The sequence below is a fragment of the Hibiscus syriacus genome, unplaced genomic scaffold, assembly GCF_006381635.1.
Source record: "Hibiscus syriacus cultivar Baekdansim isolate YM2019G1 unplaced genomic scaffold, ASM638163v2 tig00117056_pilon, whole genome shotgun sequence".
In the NCBI taxonomy this organism is placed as follows: domain Eukaryota; kingdom Viridiplantae; phylum Streptophyta; class Magnoliopsida; order Malvales; family Malvaceae; genus Hibiscus; species Hibiscus syriacus.
The window spans coordinates 6,480,864-6,502,720 of NW_024063539.1; the positions used below are offsets into that span (position 1 = coordinate 6,480,864).

The window sequence follows — 21,857 nt, forward strand, 5'->3', positions numbered from 1 at the left end:
AGTTACATTATGGACAGTGTATCAATTTCGAGGTATTTATACAGTTTAAGAGTGAGGGAGACCTAAGACTCCCATAAATTAAATACTTTAAATACTTATATAAAAATAATATAAGTACTTATTTTTGAATTATTTTTCTTTTAAATAAGAAATTCACTTAATTATTTAATGTTTTACGAATGTGTTTTTTACACTGTAAATGAGAAAACTTTTAAAATAAAAAATATTTATTTAGATTTACGTCTTTCAAATTATTCTAACATTATTAATAAAATGTATATCCATGTGATGTCTATCGGTCTCTGTCTGAATCTACTCATTCTACCACAGTACCAGTGCTCGTGCAGTTGCCTTAGATTAGGATTTAGGGTTTTCCACGTAAGCACCCAGTCATCATTGGGACCACTTCTGACTTCTCTTTTCCTTTTGAAGATCCCCCAAATTTATTTTAGAGAAAATCGCCTCAGTGACCAAAAATACCTTATAATATACGATTTTAATCAACTTTTTTTGGATTTGCCAAAATGACCAATAAAATCGCAACGCGATATCAAAATCGCAACGTTAAAAAGAAAATCGCAACGGTCATAAGAAAATCGCAACGCGAGCTTCCAAGTTCGCAACGCGATTTAGAAGAAAATCGCAATGCGATTGATTGAATCGCAATGCGATTTATAGAATCGCAATGCGATTGAGAGAGTCGCAACGCGATTTAGAAGAAAATCGCAATGCGACTGAGAGAATCGCAATGCGACTGATAGAATCGCAATGCAATTGAGAGAATCGCAACGCGATTTAGAAAATCGCAACGTTAAAAAGAAAATCGCAACAGTCAAAAGAATAGTTAAAAAAATTTTGTTTCTTAAGAATTTTATCTAAAAAGATAGTATCCGCGCGGACGTGTCGAAGACACGTATTACCACGACCACGACCCGACCCGACCCGACCCGAGACGAGACGGCGGCGGCGGCGGCGCGCGAGAGTCCCCCTTGTCCTCTTTCACTCAACAAGGAAGTGCAAAATACAAGCCTTAAATATAATTCCCAATAGTGTTTCCAATACTATGTGGGATTGAGCATTACCAACACTTGTTCCCAATATCATTATTCTTCATAAGTTATCATCCATTACAATATGAATTATCGATAATAAATTAATTCATTTTAATAAGTATTTAAAATTATAACTTGATAAATACATGAAATAATTCTATTATTAAATAAAAAATATATTTTTTATATTAAAATTATTGAGATAGATATTTACTATAAAAGTAAAAGATTTTTTTTTCACGTACAACCTCTATGTGAATTAGTTTCACAATAAGATATCGGTTATGCATTGGATTCTTTCGTATTAGATGGTCTTTAATAAGATCATCATCATCATTCTTTTGTTCAACAATACCATATATTAATGAGGTATATTGGTTCATTAACACGACTAATTCATATTGTAATGGATGATAACTTATGAAGAATAATGATATTTGGAACAAGTGTTGGTAATGCTCAATCCCACATAGTATTGGAAATACTATTGGGAATGGTATTTAAGGCTTGTATTTTGCACTTCCTTGTTGAGTAAAAGAGGACAAGGGGGACTCTCGCGCGCCGCCGCCGCCGCCGTCTCGTCTCGGGTCAGGTCGTGGTTGTGGTCGTGGTCGTGGTCGTGGTAATACGTGTCTTCGACACGTCCGCGCGGATACTATCTTTTTAGAGAAAATTCTTAAGAAACAAAATTTTTTTAACTATTCTTTTGACCGTTGCGATTTTCTTTTTAGCGTTGCGATTCTCTCAATCGCATTGCGATTCTCTCAGTCGCATTGCGATTCTCTCAGTCGCATTGCGAATCTCTCAGTCGCATTGCGATTCTCTTCTAAATCGCGTTGCGACTCTCTCAATCGCATTGCGATTCAATCAATCGCATTGCGATTTTCTTCTAAATCGCGTTGCGAACTTGGAAGCTCGCGTTGCGATTTTCTTTTGACCGTTGCGATTTTCTTTTTAACGTTGCGATTTTCTAAATCGCGTTGCGATTTTGATATCGCGTTGCGATTTTGATATCGCGTTGCGATTTTATTGGTCATTTTGGCAAATCCAAAAAAAATTGGTTAAAATCGTATATTATAAGGTATTTTTGGTCACTGAGACGATTTTCTCTTTATTTTATTTACGTGTAGACTGTAGTATAATAATATACTTTTCCGTGGGTCTATGCTTTCATAAGTCTATTGATCTTTCTCAATTACATTTGCTTACCATTAAATATATGGATCCGTATTTCATATAAAGTCGTGTTATTTTTTTAATATCTGATATTTGATTTATTAATATTTTATTTATCGGAATCATCTTTCGGTTGGGTCTAAAATTGGGCTTCGACTTGGATTAACGAATTGGAGTCGCCACCGATAATTTATTTTAAAACAAATGGGTTGATCGGATACCCTTTTTCTTACCAGATCTGCGTCTTTTCAAAGATGTGTCGGATTCGGGAGTAGGTTACAGTCAAGGAAGGGTTAGCACCCTTGAACTGCCCTTTCGGTACGACGCAATTTCAAGTTGTCTTAAATTAAGAAAATTGTAATTTAAAATTAAAAGGTAAAAATACGATCTCAATTACTTACCTTAGATAGTTTTAAAGGTATGCCCTTAAGAAGGTCAAAAAACCATGTTAGATAAAAAGGTAAAAAATAAATTAATTAATTAAATTAAAATAATGAAAAAATAAATTAAATAAAAGATAAGATAAAGAAAATAAAGATAAAATAGTAAGTAAAATAAATAAAAATATATATAAAAATATAAAGAAATAAAGAAAAAGAAGAAAAAACATATAAATAAAACAAATAAATAAAATAATAATAAAAAAGTAAAAATAATATATATATATAATAAATAAAAACATAAAAAATAGTAAATATATATATATATATATAAATTAATAAAATATATAATAAAAAATAACATATATATATGTAATCTAAAAAAATAAAAATATATATTAAAGTAAAAAAATGAATAAGATGTAAAAAAATATTACATGAAAAAAAAGAAAAATAACAAAGCAATTAAATAAAATGAGTAAAAGGAAAATGTGCATATAAATAAAGTTAAATAAATAAAATAATAATAATTAAAACGTAAATTTAAAGGACCAAATCAAAAGAAAAAAAACAATTTGATAGGCAAATTTTGAAGCAAAAAAATTGATTTAGGGGGAGAATTAAATATTTAAAAACAGGAACACGCCTCGGGAGTAGATCTAGGTTCGAAACTTCGAAACCCCACCCTTTTTTGGTCATCGGCGCAACCTACGTTTTGGGTTATTCGAACCAAATCTCAATAAATAAAAAACATGCACATTTTAGAAATGAACGAATCAAGGTAAAAAAGATGCTACATTTTATTTCTTTTTCGAATCGTTTACAATAGCTTTGCCTTTGTATTTTTTCATGCTTTCCTTTGTATTTTTGTATGTAAATCGTGTGTTACAATAGCTATTTATAATGCTTGTGGATCATATTTTTAGGAGTTTGAATCATAGTAGAACTCTATCCTATTTTTAGGAGTTTGAGTCCTAGTAAAACTCTATCTTATTTTTAGGAGTTCGAATCTTAGTAAAACTCTAATGTTATGTTTGTTTTTTGAATCCCACTAAATCGGGATTGTTGAGAGTGTTGTACCCAAATGAAAAGGTGTGTTGACAGCTGTCTCTCTTTGCCCATAGTCGTGTAACGGGGATAGGGCAAAGATTAAAAGACACACTTTTCGTTCGGTGGAGTTGAAAATTGACTCTGATGTTTCAATAACTCCCTGTCGAATTAAGTTGCGTATGACTCATTCGTCGTGAAGTCGTGTTCATATTGAAATGATATGGAATTGAAGCCGTAGTTCGGAATTTGAATCAGCATATGGCTTCTCGTTGCCCTTCGGTCTTTTTCTTGGATCGAAATCGAACTCATAAATCTTCGTTGACATATAGTTTTTCTTGACGTAAGCTATGCTGCTTGAAAATGGTTGCTTGTCACTAAGACAAGGCTAACCCAGGTCTTCTTCTCGACTTGAAAACCTCGACGCAACCGGAAAGTAGTGTGATTGATGTGTCATCGAGCTGAATGAAATTGAACTCGACAATTTTGTTGACAGATAACCCTTCTTGCCTTGAGCTATGTTGTAAATTTGATTTGCCTCGTAGTTGAATGTAATCGAACTCGAAGGTCTTTGATGACAGATAACCCTTCTAGCATTGAGTTATGCTGCAAATGATGTGCCTTTGAGCTGAGCGTAATCGAACTCGAAGGTCTTTGTTGACAGATAACCCTTCTAGCCTTGAGTTATGCTGCGAATGATGTGTCCTCGAAGCTGAGTTTAATCGAACTCGAAGGTCTTAGGTTTCAAGATAAACATTTTCAAAGGTTTTTTTTTGTGTTTCAAGAGAAACAATTTCAAAGGTGGCAAAATTTTGTTTCAAAAGAAACATATTCGAAGATTTGTGTTTCAAGAGAAACTGTCTCAAGGGAGACAAAACTTTGTTTCAAGGAAAACATATTCACATATTTTGTTTCAAGGGAAACTGTCTCAAGAGAGACAAAATTTGTTTCAAGAGAAACAAAACTTAGTTCCAAAAGAAACTGTCTCAAGGGAGACGAAATTTGTTTCAAGAAAAACAGATTCAAAGATTTTGTTTCAAGGGAGACGAAATTTGTTTCAAGGAAAACAGATTCAAAGATTTTATTTCAAGGGAAACTGTCTCAAGAGAGACAATTTGTTTCAAGAAAAACTGTCTTAAGGGAAACAAAATTTGTTTCAAAGGAAATTATCTCAAGAGAGACAAAATTTGTTTCAAGGGAAACTGTCTCAAGAGAGACAAAATTTGTTTCAAGGGAAACTGTCTCAAGAGAGACAAAATTTGTTTCAAGAGAAATTGTCTCAAGAGAGACAAAACTTTGTTTTGAGTAAATTAGTCTCACGCGAGATGACCCATTGTTTCGAGAAAAATAATCTTAAATGCGATCGATAATCTGCTTGTTCCTACATGTTAAAGAAATCCTTTCAGAAGCTCTAATTGTTGACTTAAGAATGTCAAATCTGTGGATGGCATGTTTACTGGTGAGCACGATTCCCTTCGTCGTGAAGTTGAGCCTTGAATTGGATATCCTTCGTCGTGAAGTTGCAATCCAATTAATATTGCTGGTGGGCACGATTCCCTTCGTAGTGAAGTTGAAACTGACTCTAAATGATATTGGGAAGCCCCTTCGCTGTGAAGTTGAGGTTTGAATTGGATATCATTCGTCGTGAAGTTGAAATCCAATCTAGAGTTGGCACGATATCCTTCGTCGTGAAGTTGAAATCGTGGATGACCCCTTCGTCGTGAAGTTAAAATCGTGGATGACCCCTTCGTTGTGAAGTTGAGTCTTGACTTGAATATCCTTCGTCGTGAAGTTGAAATCCAAGCTTGTATATTGTATTGAGTTGGATATCTTTCGTTGTGAAGTTGAAATCCAATCTCGAGTAAATTGTGTCGCTTCAAGTTCAATATCCTTCGATGTGAAGTTGAAATTGACTCTGACTGAAATTGGAAAGTTGTTTCGTTGTCAGACAGTCTCTCCTTCGCTGTGAGGTCGAGCAACCACCATCAACTTTTAAATGTTCTTTTGAATCGAGTATCCTTTATCTTGAAGTTGAAACTTGACTCTAAAAGCTGCAAAAAATTATGTATGATAAATGTGATGCTCTTAAGTATGAATTAATTTTGTTTTCTCTTGGATAGAGCCTCATTCTTTGTCTGTTTATTCCTGCATGTGGAGGAAAGACATTCAGAAGATCTGATAATTCGCGTCAGGGTGTTGAATCCCCAAAGATGCCCCAATATTCGATGTTGAAAAAAATACCCCAACATTTGATGTTGAGTCTCCAAAGATACCCCCATTGTTCCTTATTTCTTGCTTCAACATTGATTCTAAGTATGAGATTAGTGTCTGGGAGCCACATGTCATTTTCCAATATCCACTCTAGAGAGATTGCCTTGTTTGAAAAAATGTTTTTCTTTTTATTTTCAAAGTTCTGAAAATATCAAAAAAGAGTTTCAAAAAATGTTTAACCAAAAGTTTTGAAAATATTGCCCCTTTCACGGTTTTACAATTGAGACGAATCATAAAACTAGAGTTCATTGGATATCAAAGAATTAATTACATTGTTAATCCTTCAATAAATTATATTTATTTGACACGTTCCAAGATCAAAGCTATTTTTGGGAAATGGTTAAATAAAGAAAGGATAAAAAAGTCTCAGGTTATTGTATTTGGTCAAAGGTTTGGCATTTTTGTTTATTTGATGATGGGGTAGCTTGTATACTCCTCTACTGGAAGTGTTCTCTGACTCCCAGCTTTCATGGTCACGCTTGGATTATGCGATGCCTTGTCAAGGAATTTGTGTGATCGCCTCAGCTGCCCAATTTTTATATTCGAGCCGCCTTTTCAGGTTTTCAACTCGAATTCTCCTTTGGTTTCAAGACGTCATTCGGAATTTACGTCTTGAACCCCCTTAGTTATTTTTCTCTATCATGCATTACAGTATTTTTTGCAAATAAAGATTAATCCTGATGGGCGGGATGAAATCTGAAGATAGTCTCTTCTGTTAAGAACTTCATGTATGATTAGAAGGGACTTTTAAGGCACGTAATGTAGGTCATGGTTCATGGTTATGAAAGAAAATGATAAATAGGATGAAACAAGTGTTTCGGGGTATTAAACCAATGATCAATTCATTATGATGCCTTCAATCCTGTCTTGCTCAATTTAAATCTGCTCGTATGTGTGATTTTCTCTGGATGTTTCATGATCTTCGAGTAAAGTGACTCTGGAACGATAATCTCATAATTTGAATCCCGATGCGTCATTTGAATCGAGAGAATCTTTGCATATGTTTCTTGTCTTTTTTCTTCGTTTTTCTTTTGTTTTTGTTTCTCTTTTTTCCTTTTTCCTTTTTCCTTTTTCATTTTTTCTGCTTTTTTGTTTTTTTATTGAATCTTCATACTTGGCATTTGGTTCACCTTTTGGTATCTCCTTTAGATTGATGTCTTTACTCCTCTGAGTAGATTTCTTACACTTTGCCCCCAGTGTAGAGGGTGATCCTTGGTTAAGGTTGAATCAGAAGAAAAATACTATAGGCTCAAAAGGGGACACAATGGATATATATTTTCTCCTGTTGTGAAGGGATGAAGAAAGAAAGTCGTTCATCATTTCATACATGGAAGTCTTCACAGAAGAGGTATTCCCAGGGGATAGATTTTCAGAATTAATTTTATTCACATGAAAACGATGTAATTAATGCATGATAAAATTATTTCTACTAAATTCTTCTTTCTTCTTCTTGCTCCCAACATGTCTCAATGTTCAGACTCCCTACGAGATGCCCCAAGTTGTGTCTTAGAAGAATGCTCATGTTCAAATGAACAACTCAATGCCTTGGGTTTTAATGGTATATAAATGTCAATTTTGAGTCTAAAAAGACAATGATGTGACTTGATTGACTCCAAGAAAGGTATGTGTATGTCTTTTTATGTATTGAAAAGATAAATGCAATGTTTCAAGGTCGAAAAGAATGTTTTAAGGTCTCAAATAGAGGAAATATCAAAATTTGGTTCTTTGGTTGTGACCATGAATTATTTTGGGTAAAGAATCAATGTATTTTATTTTAGAGTTTGAGACAGGATGAGAAATGTCTAATCTTGCCATATGTCAAAAATCTATAATTCTTGAAGAATTAAAAGAATCTTTAATTCATTTAATATTCGAAGAACTAAAGATTAAAATTTGTTCAATTATTCCACCTTAGAAGATATCATAAATTCAATTGTTTTTATAGATTAAGCAAACATGAAAGATCAAAGACGTGTTCAAACAAAACAATGCTCTAAGTGCAAATGGTATATGCAATGCTCCCTTCTTCGATTGTCCATTCCCCTGAATCCATCAGGTTTTAAATATTTCTCCTCAGTGTCTTACAGTTCTCATAGGAGTGTCTGGAGCTTCCTATGTGGCAACTGCACACAGCTTCAATGTCGTAGCGCTTAGGATATGGTGAACTCTTTTCTCAGATCATTCTGGCAGGCTTAGTCCTACAATCAGCTGATCAAGCTCCCACTATACTGATTTCAGTTTTTTTCTTTAATTGTTACAATCTTGCTTCCATGTGGTGTCATGTGGTTAAGACCACTTCATCGAATCCTTCATGAAGAAATTTCATGTTTATGGAAATGCTTAAAAATGAAATGTAGATGTAAAATGCAAAATGCATGAAATGTTCGAGGCATTGATCCAAAAATGTGTCTGTTATTATAAATAATCCTTATCGGGGACAAAAGTGTTACGTCTTAGGAGATAAAAAATATTTTAAAGGTATAGACCCCGAACAACTTCTGACAGATTGATTCGTCTTTCGCCTTTTTCTGTCATCAGTTGAATATCCCGTCGAACCGTTTCGGTTTCTCTGGGATGCTTTTTGTACTTGTGCCAGGAAGTCTCGAATGGTTGTATCTCTGATTTTACTCTCTGTTGAGTCTGTTCCCTAACAGAAACACCATTTGAGGAACTATCTGAAGTTTTTTTTTGAATTCGTCAGCAATAATGGCCTCCAGCTCAGCTAGGGTTTCGCCGTCTTATTCTCGTAGTCTTCGAAAGGACTCTCCGGGTCAGTAACATTTTCCCATCTTGCCACTACAACCTTTTCCAGCTTAAAAAATTGATGTTTGGTGTGTAGAATATAAGTCCCGATTTATTCAGATCATAGCTGGACTTCTGTGTTTTTCATATCTCGTATTATAACCCTTTTGTCCATTAATGCAGACTATTTACGTTTAACGAACATGTTTTGGTGGATCAATACCTCTTTTGAATGATGCAAACGATGAAAATAAAATAAAAGAAGAAAAAAATGAAAAGAGTTAGTGAGGTATATCAAAACAATAATGAAAATGAAAAGTCCTACCCCACATGTTTTATTATTCCTACTCATACATGATCTCTATCCCGCATGTTGATTTTGAACAAGTCTTAACCGTATAAATTTATAGTTCGCATGCTTTGAACAGAAAGTAAAGCGGGAAATAACTCAAGACAACCTATGGTTTGAAATGAAGTTTTAGGGTGAGCTCTAACTCCTTGTAGTTTCCCGGTTCAGGTTCAAAAGAAAGTACATGAGTTCTCCTTGCTGGTGCCCCCTTGGCTTACCAAACCCTTAGTCCTAAGCCTATTACAAGCTTGTGTGGACTAAGTTAAACTCGAGATGACACATTTCCTTATGTCTGTGTGGTGAATAAATTCATATGAAGACATAAGATATATGAATCCCGAAGGCTACTTGTTAGGCCTGTGCGGTGAATAAATTCACACGAAGGTGTTGCTTTTACCCCCACTTAAATAGGGTTCAGAGCTCAGGTTTAGTGCCTTAAGTGAAAAACAAGCTTTGAAGGGCTGAAATCATTAGAAAACAGTTAGTACAACTATTTACTCGAAACTATAATCAAAAGTAAGCAATAAGGATCGAAATGTTACCTTACAATTTAAACTTACCATTTTCGTTAAAAAGATAACTGAAAATTACCTTAGTCTGACTCACTTACATGTCCTCAGTCGAGTCGCCAAACTGTCAAAACTGTCTTTCGGTTGGGCCCGAAATTAGGCTTCGACTTGGATTAACGAATTGGAGTCGCCACCGATCATTTATTTTAAAACAAATAGGTTAATCGGATACCCTATTTCTTACATGATCTGCATCTTTCCAAATATGTATCGGATTCGGGAGTTGGTTATAGTCAAGGAAGGGTTAGTACCCTTGAACTGCCATTTCGGTATTGTAATTTAAAATTAAAAGGTAAAAATACGATCACAATTACTTACCTTAATTAGTTTTAAAAGTGTGTCCTTAAGAAGGTCAAAAAATCATGTTAGATAAAAAGGTAAGAAATAAATAAATAAATAAAATTAAAATGAAGAAAAAATAAATTAAATAAAAGATAAGATAAAGGAAGCAAAGATAAAATAGTAAGTAAAATAAATAAAAATATATATAAAAATAAAGAAAAAGAAGAAAAATATATATAAATAAAACAAATAAAAAAAGTAAAAATAATATATATATAATAAAAAACATAAAAAATAGTAAATAAATAAATATATATATATATATATATATAAATTAATAAAACAGATAATAAAAAATAACATATATATATATATGTAATCTAAAAATAATAAAAATATATACTAAAGTAAAAAAAAGAAAGAAAATGCATAAGATGTAAAAAAATATTACATGAAAAAAAGAAAAAAAAATAACAAATCAATTAAATAAAGTGAGTAATAAGGGAAATATGCATATAAATAACGTTAAATAAATAAAATAATAATAATTAAAACGTAAATTTAAGGGATCAAATCAAAAGGAAAAAAATAAATCGATAGGCAAATTTTGAAGCAAAAAAAATTGATTTAGGGGGAGAATTAAATATTTAAAAACAGGAACACGCCTCGGGGGTAGATCTAGGTTCGAAACCCCACCCTTTTTTGGTCATCGACGCAACCTATGTTTTGGGTTATTCGAACCAAATCTCAAGAAAAAAAAACATACACATGCGAGAAATGAACGAATCAAGGTAAAAAAGATGCTACCTTTTATTTATTTTTCGAATCGTTTACAATAGCTTTGCCTTTGTATTTTTCGTGTTTTCCTCTGTATTTTTGTATGTAAATCATGCGTTACAATGACTATTTATAATGCTTGTGGATCCTATTTTTAGGAGTTTGAGTCATAGTATAACTCTATCTTATTTTTAGGAGTTTGAATCCTAGTAAAACTCTAACGTTATGTTTGTTTTCTGAATCTCACTAAATCGGTGTGTTGAAGGTGTTGTACCCAGACGAAAAGGTGTGTTGACATTATTGTATTCAATTTACAATAAATTTTATTATTTCTATAGAATATATATAATTTATATAGTATAAAAATAAGTATATTAAAGAACCATGACACGATACTCTCAATCAAAAGTAAAATATCAAAGAGATATATATAATTTAAAGATTAAATCAATATGTAGTTGATGCTTAAAAAGATTGTATGTCTGTCTATGTTTCTTCCGCTGGTTATCCCCAAACGGACTTTGGATTGCAATGTGATCGTCTCTCACTACTATATATTGAGATGAAAATCTCATATTTATTAATTGATATATGGCGTGGAGAGGTGAATATAGGTGATTTCATTAGTAAAGTACAACATATCCCACTCTTGGTGATCAGACTACTAATAAAATTACACTTCAATACCCTTTTGATCCACTCCTGATTACACGATTAAAATCCTTCATTTTACACCGTATGTTATGTTCTACTTTAACGGTGAAATTACCTATATTCTACTGTCCACGTCATTTATCAATTAATAAATATGAGATTTTCACTCAATATATGGTAGTGATAGTTGATTAAACTGCAGTCTAAAGTCCAATTGGGGATAACAGGGGAAGAAAAGCAAACAAGGACAGACACAAACTTTCCAAGCATCAACTACATATTAACTTAAGATGCGTTTAAACTTCCTTCATTACCCAGATTTGGATTTAGAAAAATTAAATATATTAAATAAAATTAAAATTAATATCAAATTGATAGAATGTATAAATAATTGAGATTAAATATGTAATTATACAAATTTACTTAACTATCACATCAACGTCTCCGTTAAAAATTAAACGTCCATTTGGTAGAATAGAAAATTAAAGAAAAATGAAATCAAGGACCAAATCACAAAACAAACAAATTACTTAACTAAAGAAAAAGATAAAAAATAACGTAATTTTAATATTTATCTGTTTCATTTATTCAAATTTTTAAATTTTAAACTTGATTTAAACAACTAATTCAAATTGGCTCGAATAACTAAACAAATAATTTTCGAGTCGAATCAAAATTTACTCACCCCTAATAATCATGAAATATGCTAAGTCAAAATTTTCTATTACTCCATATACTATGCGCAATTTGTAGATTTAATTTTTATTCTCCAGTATAATCATTTTGGTTATATTGTCCGGTATTGGGACTCAAATTTTAAAATTTAAAAAGTAAAAGGATTAAAATTAATCAGATTATAGAGACTAAATCCATAATCTATACACAGTATAAGGATTACTTATAACATTTAACGAATAAGAAATGGTAAACTAGCTTTACAATACTTATTAATTATAATTATTGATCGGTTATTAATTTATTATCAATTCGAACAATATTATTAATTGATGACTATTTATCTTGTTGTTGGGCATTTATGTGTAAAATTCGAAGTGGGGTGAGCCCAATAGGAGTGGGATTAGCCCAGAATTAGGGCAAATAGTCTAGCTTAATAATCCTTTTTCTCTTTCAAGTCTTTATATATATATATATATATATATTGTGATCCTATAGCATATTTTTATCATAATGTAAACACTTATAATCATGTTAAATTGTATATAGGTAAATTTTAATTGAATACAAAACAAATAAAATCATTAAATATTAAGTTTAAAAAACATAAATTATTTAAAAAAATAAAAATATAAACAAGTTTAAAATAGATTTAGATTAGTCATATGTAAATATAGATAAATATAAATAAAATTTAATTCTCATAATTTAAATTAAACCGATCTTTAACAAATATAAATATACTAATGACGTACAATAGTTCAAACCGACCTATATATATATATATATATATATATATATATATATATACTATTAAATAATATAATTTTTTTTAGTTCTACACAGATTAGGATCGTTAGATAATTGAAATAGATTGTTGAAATTAATAGTAGAAAATGAGAAGATATTCACTAGAAAAAAACAAGAAATTAATCTCATCTATATATTTTCACTCATCTAACGATATTAAACTTGTAAAAACTAAAAGAGTTTTACATTGTATAAGTGGATCCTAATAGACACAAGATTTTATGTTAGAGGGTAAACTTATAAAATTTTAAGAGAATGCGAATTTATAAATTTTCAGATGCGAAAATAAATTTTCAATAAAAAACATTATCCAAAATGTATATGATTTTAGATTTTTTGAGCACAACTGTCCCTTCTGCTTCTCAATCTATCCTATATATAGTATTAGTGTTAGTAAAATTAATAAATAAATAAATAAAGGAAGCAGAAAGTGTGGGCATGCTGCATGCACGACTACTTGCGTGAATGATGGATTAGGGGTCCCCAACAATCATCTATGTTTATTTATCGTGCGAAAATGCAATCTCTAATTTAGTCAAAAATGATAAAGGAAAAGTTAAAAGAGTTATTTATAACACACTCAAACCAAAGCAAATAGTTGCCACCTGCTATGTTTTATTTATATTGAACCAGAAATATTATATATATATTAATAATATTAAAATGCAAATAAAATTTTAAGGTATATACAACAAATAAAATAATTAATTAAAGAAAATTTAGATTTTAGAAGTATCTATCCTAAACAATATCTAGACCTGCCACTAATTCTCCATCTATGTGACAACCAAAGAGATTAATTAAAAGCACAAATTATGATATACAGATGAATCTTATAAAAGAAGTTTTGACTTTGGTTTGATAATGTTTAGTTAATTTAAGCAATTGTTTAACAAAAAAACAGTTAAAGTAATTCATATTTAAACCAAAGTCAAAACATAATTTAATTTTTTAATTAATTTGATTTAATCGAATATTCACATTTATTAGTGATAAAGAATGAGCGGGGAGAACCTTGTGTTAATTAGTGGTCCATCTGATGGCAAGGCCATTGGGGGGGGGGTACAAAATGTATAAACCAAAACAAAAGCTTACCTCTACAATCATTTACTTTAAGGGATCCAATGTTTCCAAAATGGACTTTCACTTTTGCCTTTTTCTTCTTCTAGAAAACATATACATATATACATACATGTACATGCTTAATCACCGTGGTTTAATCAATCAAAGGAAAAGATAAAGACAAAGTCATAATTAAGCATTAAACAAACTCATATTTCAAGGCTTTTAAAAGCAAAAGCTATTTGCCAGCCAGTTCCCATCATTTTGCCCAGATCTTGCACCCCCCCCATCCATTGGTCCCACAACACACAACGAAACAAAGGCAATGGTTAGGGCTACATTCTTTAGTTCATTCTTATAAATATAGACATATTTATGTAATATCAACTTGATTGTATTAAATATCCTCAAATGGTCAATCTTTAAGTTTCAAAACAATTTAATCGCGAGTGAACACGTTTAGTCGGGTGATCAAATTATTCATATTTATTTTTTCATATTTTTTTATGTCATGAGTCTAGATCTATTATGAGCGTTCTTTTTCGTGGAGTCTCCTCTCTTCTCTTAAGATAAAATTAATCGTGTTCTTAAAATATCAATATCATATCAATTAGATCATTAAATCACTCTAGATGTCAATTTAAACGTTAAACGTTAATTTGAATTTAATATTGAATAAATTTAAAACATGTGGATTAAAATGTAAATAAATATATTTTTATTCGAACAATTTAGATTTAACATATTAAAAAAATTAAACGAAGTCAAAATTAAAACGACTATCTTATGTGTGGTATAATCACAAGTATTCTCATCCCACTTACAATTTTAGAGTAATTATCTTTAGGGAAGAAGTCTTTTTTATTATGTTAGATTTAATTTATCTATATAATAAGTACACATATAATGACGACTAAATAACCGCATTAATAAAAAAAAAAGTACCATTGCATAAGTTTACGTAAAAATCTTAGTGACAGCCCATCAAATCCTATATATATATATATATATAGGTGTATGAATACAATAATCTAAGTATATGAATACTGTAATTCGAGAGCCTCCACCTTTATCACACATCCTTATTTTTTTCTCTTAGTTTATTTATTTATTCATTCAGCAGATCATGTCGTAAAATTTTCAAACTAAATCATACATAATTCTAAGTAATCTAACGTGTTTGTATGAGAGCATTTGTTTCTTTCACGAATACAAATATCGATACATGATATCAATTGTATATCATTATATAAGACCTCAGCTCTTTAGTTTTTTTTATGTTATTAATGAATGTTCATTTCACATTACACAGGAAACCTACACCTTGTTTCTTTCTCTGTCAGATATATATATCCAGCCAGTAATTGAACTGATCAGCTTCATCCTGTTTTCTTTCCAAGGTTTCTGCCATACCCTTCAAAGGTTTAGTGTTCTTTGCTTAACTTTTGCATATATATATATAGAAGCATACGTATGTTGTTTCGCGAAAAGGACTGGTTCTTTCCAAGTGTTTTTGATCCATCACTTTCCTTTCAGTGATCAATTATCTGTTAAGAAAACACTGCTTACAAGAGAGAAAGACGCAGAAATATGCCACAGGAAACAAACTCTAATCCCACCTTCACTTCTCCTTCCAAGAATCTGAGAGGCTTAGAGACTTTAGCGTCTAACAATGTGGAGAATTCACCCACTCATGAAGATATCTTCAATGATTATGGCTTAGCTCTAAGAAAAGCTAAAGAAGCAGGTATATATATATATATATATATATATTCCATCTCATCAACAATCCTTCAACCAATGTCTTAAGGTTCTATGTAGTTCTTTTGTTCGCTTAAGTTGATTTATATGTGAATCAGCTGAAAGGAGGTACCAAGCAGCACAATGGCTACGAGAGATGGAGCAAGATGCATCAGAATCCTTGCCCAAAGAACCCACTGAAGAAGAGTTTTGCCTCGCACTTCGCAATGGCCTCATTCTTTGCAACGTCCTCAACAAAGTGAATCCCGGAGCAGTTCTTAAGGTTCTCTAAATGGACTGTTGTTGCTACGCTTAATTTATTATTTCTTTCACCAATTTCAATCAGAAACTTGTTTTGTGTAATACAGATAGTAGAAAATCCAATTATCCCGGAGCAGTTGACCGAAGGGGCAGCGCAGTCTGCGATCCAGTACTTCGAAAACATGAGGAATTTCCTTGTAGCTGTCAAAGATATGCAGCTCTTGACATTTGAAGCTTCTGATGTTGAAAAGGTACCGACTTATCTTAAAATGTTAATCTCTACAGTATTTAGTATGCTATGCTGGTTGTTTTTATCAATGTGAAAGACTTGAATTGACAGGGTGGCTCTATGAATAAAGTGGTGGACTGCATTCTCTTTCTGAAAGGATATTATGAATGGAAGCAAGCGGGAGGCATCGGAGTTTGGAGGTATGGAGGAACTGTGAAGATCATGGCGCTCCCGAAAGGGTCACCACCGTCTTTGATTGGAAGTGAAAGTGCCGATGATTCTTTGGATGGATCGGAGTCATCGCAATATGAACAATTATTGGAGTTCCTCCATCTCTCCAATGAAGTAGCAATTGAGGAGTCCAAAACTGCCAATGCTCTGGCTTTCCTTTTTGATCGCTTCGGGCTTTGGCTTATACAAGCTTACGTTAGAGAGAGCAACGAGATCGAAGAACTTCCCTTGAATGCAATGGTAGGTAAGACACATTGCCGATTTGTTGTTCGACGTTGTCTAAACTTGCAACAAACAATGTGTTTCAGTGTGATTGATTGATTGATTAAACTAACTTTGCAGTTAATAGATACACTAATCAGCAAGATAGTTAAGGACTTCTCAGCATTGCTTGTTTCTCAAGGTACTCAGGTAATAGCAAGTTCTGATTTCCAATCTCGCTATTGTTGCGGACAAAAAAGAACACCTTAATGTCATTCTCATTGAACTCTAGTGATCTAATATTTTGTAATTTCTTCTTTCTTGCAGCTTGGGCTGTTTCTGAAGAAAATCTTGAAAGCTGACCTTAATTCACTATCAAAATCTGATTTCATTGAAGCCATATCGATGTATCTCGGTGAAAGGACTAGCGTGGCATCGAACGATTTCTTCAAGTTCTGCATCTGTGGTGGGAAACGTGAGGCTATCCACCAAACAATTAGTCACTCTAATGCTTATACACAACTTATTCATCTTCAGCAGAGAGAGCTTAAGGTCTTAACATTTTTCCTTAAAACTCCAAATACTACCATTTGTTAGTTTCTGAAATTTTCTCAACATGTTGCTTATATTATGTTAGGACATAAAGTTAGATTTTCAAGAAACAAAACTCGAAGTCAAACAAATTCACTCGAATTGGGCGAGACAACTTGAGAGGCTAGGTAAGAATCTATAACATTGTTCTACCACGGATTTTCTGATGATCGGTTAACGATGATATTCTTTGCATTTAGCTCATCATATCAAGGGTCTTGAGGTGGCATCCTCTTCCCATCAGAAGGTATTAGAAGAAAACCGGTTGCTTTACAATCAAGTTCAAGATCTCAAAGGTTTGCACTTTTTCATCATTATTATGAATTTTGGAGTTGGACATTTATATAATGTCGATTTATACATGTGCCTTTTCTGGTTTTCAAACAGGAACAATAAGAGTGTACTGCAGAGTGAGACCCTTTCTGCAAGGTCAAGAAAACGGACAATTGACAGTAGATTATATCGGAGAAAATGGAAATATCATGATTAGCAACCCTTTAAAACAGGGCAAGGATGCAAGAAAAGTATTCTCCTTTAACAAGGTGTTTGGACCAAATGTCACACAAGGTATTTCCTATTCCGATCCATACACTTAGGTTAGGCCTTCATTATCCTTCACTTCTTCATACTTAAACGTTTCACATCATCGGTTTTATAATGTGCAGAACAAATATATATCGACACTCAACCACTGATCAGATCTGTCCTAGATGGCTTTAATGTTTGCATCTTTGCATATGGACAAACTGGCTCGGGAAAGACATACACCATGGTATATTCATCCACTCTATTTGTGTATGCAAATGATCAAAGTCTTCTTTTCTTTCAATTATGTACCGCATTTTGCTTTAATACTCTTGATTTCTTGTCGTTTGTTCTTCGTAGAGTGGCCAGGATTTGACTACCGAGCAAACATGGGGCGTAAACTACCGTGCTTTACGTGATCTGTTTCAAATATCCAAGGAGAGAGCGGATATGGTTAAATACGAGGTTGGGGTGCAGATGATTGAAATATAGAATGAACAAGTGAGAGATTTATTAGTCATGGATGGCTCTAATAGAAGATATCCTTTTACTTTCTGGTTTAATTTACATAGTTCAACTGTTTATGTCTAATTTCTATCTTGGGATTTAGTTCACCTTAACGATCCGTACATTGGATATTCGTAACAATTCTCAGTTGAACGGCCTAAATGTGCTGGATGCAAGTTGGGTTCCAGTTTCAAGTACTCGAGATGTTCTTGAATTGATGAGAATCGGTCAAAAGAATCGTGCCGTTGGTACCACTGCTTTAAACGAGCGAAGTAGCCGTTCTCACAGGTAGGCTGTTGCGTAAAACCTTTGTTTAATGGCGTGCTTGCTAGCTACCCAACTAAAACAATCTAAAATGGTCTTTTTGGCACATTTGTTTTCCTCAGTGTTTTGACCGTTCATGTATATGGAAAAGAGTTGGTTTCGGGATCTATTCTGAAGGGCTGCCTGCATTTGGTCGATTTGGCCGGGAACGAGAGAGTGGATAAATCCGAGGCCGTTGGCGACAGATTGAAGGAAGCACAACACATCAATAGATCACTTTCAGCACTCGGAGATGTCATCTCTGCTCTTGCACAGAAGAGTGCACATATTCCTTACAGAAATAGCAAGCTCACTCAAGTATTACAGGATTCTTTAGGTACATATGGATATATACACACACACACACGCATAAGCTTATTTTTAGTCATTTGATAATAGTGATATACATGCCTATTTTGTTGTGTTCATACCATTCTTGCTTTTATATGATAGGTGGGCAAGCTAAAACATTAATGTGTGTGCATATAAGTCCTGAAGTTAATGCCATTGGAGAGACAATCAGCACTCTGAAGTTCGCCGAGAGGGTCGCTTCCATAGAACTCGGGGCAGCTCGATCCAAAAAGGAAACCGGTGAAATTTGAGAACTTAAAGAAGAGGTGAAAACATACATGTTTTAGTACATATGTTCTGGATAGGATGCAAATTTTTCTTTCAACTTTGATTTGCTTTCAAGAAGGCCTCTTTTAGTTATTACAGTTATTATCTGTCAAAATCTGTTTTAGATATCAAATCTTAAACTTGCCTTGGAGAAGAAGGAAGCAGAAGTAGAACAAATAAAAGCTGGAAATGTTCGAAGCATGACTGAATCGCAAAGAGGAAGAGCGGTTTCACCTTTCCAGATTCCAAGAAATGGAATCCCTGAGGTGACTTTAAAACATGATGTCCATTCAACAAAACTTTGCTGAATAATGAACGTTTTACATCTATTTTGTATGTTTGATTTTCAGGCCACAAGCAGAAGTTCTTCTTCAGGTAAGCAAAGGAGGTCGAGATTTCCATCTGCGTTCGCAGACAAGGAGTCGTTGCCAAAGATGGCTATTCCGGCTGAAGACAGATTAGCAAGAGCCTTAAAAGTGCGGTCACCGTCCCCTCCGGTTAGGCGATCCTTATCCACTGATAGAGGGGCCTCCAACAGAAGCAGGATCAAGGCTGATATGGTTGACAATCAACCAGTCTCTAAAGTACAATTTCCGGCTAGAGTACCCGTTAACAAATCCTTTGCCACAACTAATGTGACTCCATCCTCAGATGCCAACTCCTCCGGGGTGCATTCGATTTTCCAAGAAGCTGCAAAGCAAGAGAATATCTCAGATGCATTATACAACCTCCGAAAACTTAGCATCAATAAAGTCCGCCCAGAACACGAAGATGAGCAGTTTAGGCAAGCACTTAATGTTAGACAAGGCGAAATTAGGAAAAGCAAGGCTGAGAGCAAGGCTAAAATGAAGCACCAACTACCAGCAATGACATTGCTTTCTGAAATGGATGCTGAGGAGGCTTCAAAAAGTGACTTCTCCGAGCCAGAATATGAGCAATCATTTGTTGGCTCTCCTATGCATGCTGCCTTGAAGATGAAGAAGCCCGGGCACAAATTTTCAAGGAATTCACACAATATTGAACAAAGGTATACCATACCCTTCACCAAGGGTAATGAATACAACCTGATATGATCATAAAAAGTTTCATTTTACCAAGTTAAGATTTGTATTCTGATTTCTAGTTTATAATGGATAATAATGCATTCTCATCATGTATAGGGGATTCATGCAACCACAATCACAAGCCGTAGTACCACCGCTAGGAAGGAAAACTGACAGGACTCTGACAGAGGTAAACAACACTAATCCGATAATGCCTGAATTTCGAAGGAGCTGATCTTCTCCTCGCGGAAAATTTTTGGTTTTGCCTTGAGGTTTCTACAGTATATAGGAATTAATGTCCTGCCTTTTGAAACATTCCTATAAACTTTTGTACAGTGGTTGCATTTTGGTGCTGATTATGTGTATACTTAAAAAACCTATATGATTTGTTGCATTATTGCCTGATAAAATGCCTATTTTTTCACAGAATATACAATGAGGAACAAAAAGGGAAAGGAAAGGAAAGGGAAAATAAAGGAAAATCTAACAAAGTAGGCTATTGGCTGCACGGAGCCCATGAACATTTATTTATCTATAAATGGATAAATGACAACTACCTTTGAACCCCAGGATACCTTCAAACCTAAATAATATATCTATACAACAATTATTCAAGCCTGTCATTTATTCTTCTCTGACTGTCAGCTTCTGGTTGTTCTAGATTGCTAGTGTTATTACAGGAAAACTTATGGTTCGAGAATTATGCCAATTCTATAAATGTCCTTACTGGTGTAAAACAATGGACATTGCAACTAATGGTGGATGGTCTCTATGTACCATCCACCATCTCCTACTACTACCATAATTTCTCTCAAATCCACCCATGATCACATTCATCTTCATTTTCTTTGTCGCTGTCAGAAAATAGAGTGAACCCATTTGATTGGAAGTACACATGGAAACAGCCTGGATAGAAGGAAAAGTTTTGACCTTTGATGAAAGTGAGGCGGGAGAGTTAGATGGAAGAAGGTTAGCTTTACTGGGGAAGATAATAGCAGACAAGCCACAGAGCAAAGGAGGAGTCCAGGGTGTTTTCAGAAGAGTATGGGGAGAATGGAGAGATATCACCATTACCGAACTATCTGAGAACACCTACTTGTTCACCTTCAAAGAGGCTAGAGCAGCTGAGCAAATCTTGGAGGAAGGGCCATGGTCAGTGATGGGCTATTGCATCTGTTTGCACCAATGGCAACCGGGGCTTACTCTCGAAGAGCTTGATTTTTCACAAGTGGCTTACGTGTACAGATCCATGGCCTCTCATTAGACCAAATGAGCCCCAAAAATGCAAAAAAAGTAGGTGATCAGATTGGTAGGGTGTTGGAGATTGAGGATCCCATTTCTTCACATGGAATACGAAGAGGTTTCTTCAGGATTCGGGTGCTAAAAGATGTTAGTAAACCACTCCCTTTAGGATTTTGGGCTTCCAGAGTTGGAAAATCTAACATATGGGACTCTTTCAAGTATGAACATTTAGCAGATTTCTGCTACAAATGTGGTTGCGACAGCCATGTAGATGTTCATTGTATCAAGGACACTGTGATGTCCATTCCGGATCCTTCATTGCCAAAATATGGTCTATGGATGCGTGCCAATCCTAGTGTCAGTTCCATGAAGGCCTTAGCTGAGATGGAAAAATCTCCTCACAAAGCCAAGCAAGTCATGGGTAGGATCACCTTTGTTTTCATTGCCTCTAAAATAGTGCTTCTGGTCATTGAAACATATACTTTCAACCAACCAGTTGGGTTTTTTCTAATGAAAAATG

The 21,857-nt window shown here is 33.7% G+C and overlaps 1 pseudogene; it reads left to right on the top strand.

The window, feature by feature from the left end:
• The first annotated feature begins 15,385 nt into the window (after window positions 1-15,385).
• Window positions 15,386-20,511, top strand: LOC120197853 (annotated as a pseudogene).
• Window positions 20,512-21,857: the final 1,346 nt, after the last annotated feature.